Consider the following 6,318-nt stretch of genomic DNA (forward strand, 5'->3'; position numbering starts at 1 on the left):
ACAAAAAAAAAAAAAAAAAGAAAAAAAAACTGGCCTGAGCTCAATATTGATTTTTCTCTTCAGCTTTTCAGGTTCAGGTTCAGGTTTTAAAATGATCTGACTGAAAATGATACATTCAGGATTTCAGCATGCAACAGCATAATGTTTAAAACCATACGGCCATTATGTTGTATGTTGTTGAGTGTAGAAAAAAATGAAGTTCATTTGTGTGAGAGGATGAGACACATGACATATTTAGTTTTTTTGCTGTGTGTGTGTGAGAGAGAATTTGACAGGGATAAGAGAGAAAAGATTGAGTGTATGTACTCACATGTTTATGTGTATTTAAGAGAGGTAAAGAGGAGAGATCAGCGTGGGCTGAGCTGTTCATGTTTATTCATAGCAGTGCTGATCTCTTCACAGGTTTGGCGATCATTCGCTTTTTTCTCCCGTCCCTCCTTCTCTATCTGCTTCTCTGTCTGTCTTTTTTATTATCATTACATCCTATTATTTCCCTCTCTTGTCCGACCAAGTCAAAGCGACAGCAAAATATCTCCCATTTTCCCATCTTCCAAAGACTCTCTGACTCTGCTGTTTTCACTCGCTGTCATGCACACATACAGGTGTGGGTAGCTCAACAGGAGGGAGTTTTGCAGAGCCTACACACATGTACACACATTTAGAAGTGAGTCGTGACTGGTGTGGAGTTGACTTTGCAAGACAAGTGAATGCACTCTTAAATGATCCTGGATTCTGGGTATAAAATTTGATCTGAAGTAAAACTACCTAAATGTTGCATGGAAATTATTACCGATGATATAATAATTTGGATGATTATCGCAGACAAATAAGACAGTCAACAAGAAGACCGACAGCCTTCATGAGACTCCTCTGCTTTGAGCACAATGAACCAAAAGGTCAGAATTTAAAGGAAATCTGCAGTTTTGCCTCATGGCACAAAACAGACCGTGCTCTTCTTCCTGCACAAACACAGCTCAAGTTTTTAGGGTATGTTTTCACAGCAGATGGAAGGAATCACCAGCAACATGTTTCTGTCCTCTACAGTAAAGCCAGACAAGACAAGTTGGAGGGAGGAATGGGGACAGAAAGCAGGGATTATAGGACATCAGAGGAAAGGAAAATTAAGACACAAACCAACATTAAAATGATTTGAAAAAAAATCTTGCTTGACTTTGTGCAGCACGAAATCCTGAAAAAAAAAAAAAGCCACCGTGAATTGGAGGCTAAATTAAGAGGACCAGATTTTTGAAATGAAAACCAGGGACTTTTACAGTTTGGTGGTGAATATGTCATCAAAATATCCAGTGTTTTTATCTATGAAATATTGGAGACTGAAAGACGTTTTCTCCATTAACCTGATAGGAGGCACACTTTGTCCCGTTGTACGTAAATGCAGCCTTGTCTAGCAGTGAAGTTGCAGACTGCAACCAGATACCCTCCTTACATTAAAGCAGGCTTTTTTTAAACATGGGTACATTTTACACCAGTCACTCACATTTTTATGTTAAAACAAATGAATAAATGACTCCAACTGGTGGCTTCATTTTAAAATGTCAGACGGATTAAAATGTACAGAATGATTTTGAGTAACAACTAACTATAACTAACTAGCTGCTCATATTAGATTGACATCCATGTTTTTCTGCTTTGTCTGTGGCGTTGCTCTGGTTCGGTGGTCAGCCAATGTTAAGTCCACCAGAGTCAAATTTGCAGCTGTTGCTGTCTTTAATAAAAATACAGTCATACACTTTGCTCCAGACGTTGTGCGGCTGATCCCCGTCAGTACAGGATCTGATGTTATCATCTCTCCTCTTTGTGCTGTTGTGAAGAAAAGAAAACTAAACTCTTTCTCTTTGCTCCTCTCGGCGGTCTCCTTTGAGACGATGCTGAAGTCGTTGCTAGGTTACCATTCAGGGATGGGAGGCGGGGCCAATGAAAGCATGATAAGGAAAAAGGTGTATGAGAGTGCCTTCAACAACACACTGGAGAACAGGTATGTAGTATAGAAGTATTAAGCTTTATCAGATGTGCCTTCTGTCATCGTCTTTTGTTTTCTAGCTGGTGGAAATAGATTTCCTTCCCTGATGCGATGACAAATCAGAAATGACCACCAGAGAAAAAATTACTGTAAATCTGCCTTGACACTGCAGTACTGTGGTCATTTTGCATATATCTTTGCATATCTACAGAACAGAAACAACAGGAATTACTTTTTAGATTTTATTTATTTCAATTCAACTCAATTCATTTAGGGTGGTGGTGGTGGTGGAGAGAGCAGGAGAGAAAGAGGGAGAGGTGGGAGGAGGAGAGGAGGAGAGAGAGAAATAGAGAGGAGAGAAGGAGGCAAAAACCGGCACAACTTCAGCATTCACCTTTTCTTTTTGTGTCTCCTCCTGAGCTTCCTCTTTTGTCTTCAGCAGATCTTTCTGTGGCAGATTCTGAGGGCCGCTTCAGCGGCGAGCGGCTGTGTCTCACAGGAGAACTCAGACACTTTGTCAGCGTTGAATCTGTTGATCCACTCACACCTTGACTTTCTGACTTGTTCACCTGTGGTTATTTACATGACAAAGTCAGGGACTCATTCATGTGACGCTGCAGCCTCTCACTGTTTGTTAGGTAATGTGCCCCAGCCTGAATGCACCGACATCAAACCTGATCTGAAAACAGTCAAGCAGCCTTTCTTCTTCATCACCTGCCTCCTCCTCCTCCACCTCCTCCTCGCCCTCTTCATCATTTCCACCCACGGTCAGCTTTTGTTGACTCTTGTCCTAAGTGAGTGTGTACTTGTGCGTGTGCTTGTGTGCTACATTTAATGACATTTCCCCCTTTCTTTTTTTTTTTTTTTATACATATTCTTTTTACATATTTCGCTGTGAATGTGTTGCACTCGTCATAGTTCTCGCTGTGAAAAGCTTCTGCCTGGCAGCACCTGGGAGCTGCCCAGGTAGAGGAGGGGATTTAATGCGATGTTAAATTTTTGCTGGCATGAGAGAAACAGATAATATGTTAATTAACATCCTGAAAGAAGCAAAACACTTGCTGCTTAGATTTGGTTCTAAATATATGTGATTTAGATGTAAATATACATTAGAGGTGGGTGTATCTTTGCTCACCCTGTCTGTGAAGACAACGGATGTGTTGGAAGGGTTTTAAAGTTTAAATTGTAATCCATTACATGTTGCCATATTAAAATGGGACTTACAAAGTACTGCATTAGTCCATGTAATCTAGTTTCAGTACGACTCAAATCATCAGAACATGCTTGAAAATTAATTATCATGACATTTCCAGCCCAACTGAGCAGAATTATTATCATCATTAATAACAAGAATTAACTGGGTTTTTTTTACATCATTAATTCTCTGTGCAAGCCAACAATGGATTGCTTCTTTATTGGAATTTAATTTCTCTATCTGCATTGTGTTGGCAGCTTTCTCTCAGCAATTGCGGCAGGAATTAACCAACCAATTTGTGTAAAGCACAAACACACTTCTCATCAGCCGGATTCACACTTGACTGTTGCCATGGCTCTGCGAATCTGCCGATGTCTATCCGTCAAGGCCAGAGTGTTTGACAAAGATATTGTCGGGAACGATGATTCACTTTGCACTCAATAGTCAGGATGTGTGTGCATCACTGCTTGTGTGTGTGTGTGTGCGTCCCCTGGAATGTAGACTGTTCGAATTTGTGTTTGTCCACCCTGTCAAGGGAAACAAGCATATGAAAGTTCAACACAATGTCTTTCTCGACAAGCAGGAGCTCCAATAAAAGAGGATTAGCCGAGGATTTGGCCTTCGAAGTTCTGTGATTCCTGCTGTTCAACAAGGTTACCACTCAATGCACACGACTCACCCTCGAGTCTTGAAACTGCAACGAACATAAGAGTGCAGTAGTCTTCGGTCTGAATCATTTCTGTGGAGTCCTCACAAGCAAACAGTTTTTGGATTTTTGGTATTTTTGAAGAATATCCAAAAAGAGCAGGTGCTGCTCGTTGTTTTTCCACAATTCCATCAGAAATCAGATTGACTTTGAGACAGATTCATGATATTCTCAGTTTCATGTTCGGCATCTTACTGGCAGATATGAAATGTAGCATTTCTTGTCTTTGTTGTAAAGGAGGCAATGTGGCTGTTCATTGCCAGAAGACGCCCACGCGCCCCATGTGTTCTTGTTTGCTTCGCTTGTACACAAGACACACAGACACACACACACACACAGACACATACAGCGAAATGCTTCAATATACATAAAACTCATACCCTGCCTGGAGATGATTCTGTCTCCATAGTGGGAGGTGAAGATGTTGAAGAGTACAGTAAATTCTCACTATATCAGAGAATATATTATCTAGTTTGTTTTTTCCTCAAAAGCCACTATTTCCTGATTTTCTCAGCTTTTGGGGGAAAAAAAAAGGTGAGACCGATAAACAGGAACAAATTATTAATATGTAATATACTTAATTATTAAGTATATTACATGTCTGGGCTGACCCTGCAAACCCCCACCCCCCGGATGTTCAAAAAATATGTCACTGAATGTGTGTCTTGTGTGTCAGAGTTTTCTTTTGGAGAAAGGTCGTGAGATAACATAAAGAGTAATCTTTCGTGAGAATCAGCGAGTTCTAACGTTAGCGAGCTCGGCTAGCTGGTGGTTTTTCGCTATGATTTAGATTTCCTTACACAAAAAAAATTATAATTCAAATCTCAGATGTCCTTAAATAATATCAGTCAATCTATTTATCTTTCTTTATAGACTGAAAATGAGGAATGGCATGAATGAAAATATGTGATGCCAAACGGTAAGTACCCCAGCTTCAGTCCTGAAAAAGGAACCTGTTTTTATAAAGTATATCCTTCATATTTTAAATGGATAAACAGCAGGTCATGATTTGTTGACCAAAAATCATCTGTGTAGTTTTAAGCGCTTCACTTGCTCTGCATGAGAGCTGTTTTTTACCAATAATTATTCATGTTCCTGTAGAGTGTTTTCAGAGCCGTTCAGACTGTTTGCTAAGTGCCTCAGTCCTCACAGGCTAGCCTGTCATCACTGCAAATCTAAATTGTTTGCTGTTTTTCAATTAACTCACACTTCAGCACTTTTTTTTTTTTTTTCATTTTTAGGCACTTAAATCCAATTAAACACAGAATTTTCCAACCGGTTTCAGCACAAATGCTGATTCACTGAGGTTTGTTTGCCTCAGGTGGCAACTTCCAGTATATTTGTGTTACATTCAAAATTTGGTTAACACCTTTACAGCAGCAAAAGTTAATATATTTAATCCTGGTTTATAAAATGATTTTTCTCCCCATCCCTCACTCAGCTAATCTTTCTTTAACATCCAGGTTTGCTTTTAACATGGCTGCTCACTGAGTTTAATACTTCATGGGACACATCCTGTGCTTTAGCAGATTTACTCCAGCCTTCAGATATAATTAAGAGCAATATACGACAAAATTAATAATCACACCACATGGGTTACTCCCAACAGCAGATCATCCTGCTGTATGGGTTTGCATGTTAATGCATGAAGATTTTCCTGAAATTGCAACGAATCCCAATAAAAACCTTAACCCTAACCCTTTATATAAAATATAAATTTATTTATATAAAAATCATTTTACTAACATCCTGGAAAACAGTCGCTGATTTATGCTCTAACAGATGGTGTACTAAAAATTAAATGTACCAGCAATGGAAATTTACATAAAATCAACTTTCTCTCCCCAACTAATACTGTGTTTTAATTTACACTTTTCAGTGATAATCCTTCCCCGCAAAGGAAAAATGCTGTTTCAATGTGACTTTGTGCTTGAAAACTAAGGGTTTATGTTCGTCTTTCTGCATTGTTCAGCTGCATCATTGGCAACAAGAGGGAGAGCTTTGAGAATAGGTAACACAAACACCAAAACTGTGGGGAAATCTGTGATTTGTGTTTGTAAACTAAAAAAGATCCTAACTAGCATTGAGGAATGCTGATTATGGTGAAGTGAGACCAGGAAACTACTGCTGGTGGAATCTCATATTGTACAGTATGATAATGAATTGCAACTGTTGCGTCTTCATTTGTGTCTGTGCCTGTTTTCACTCAGTGAACGAGCAGAAACACTTTTTTAAATCATTATTATTAAATTGTCCTTTTTTATTCCTGCCATATTACAGTTCACCATGTGGACAGTGCAAACAAAATGATGTTTTAAAAAAAATAGATAATTTAGTAGGAGAGGTTTAAATTGGAATGTAGGAGAGTTGGCGGATTTGCTTCCTGCTGGTGTTTCCTGTTTCCTAGCGCCGCCTTTCTGCATCCATCTACCCTGCAGC

Source organism: Trachinotus anak, unplaced genomic scaffold (assembly GCF_046630095.1).
Source record: "Trachinotus anak isolate AG129_WGS33_773 ecotype Australia unplaced genomic scaffold, CSIRO_AGI_Tana_v1 ptg000026l, whole genome shotgun sequence".
Classification (NCBI taxonomy): domain Eukaryota; kingdom Metazoa; phylum Chordata; class Actinopteri; order Carangiformes; family Carangidae; genus Trachinotus; species Trachinotus anak.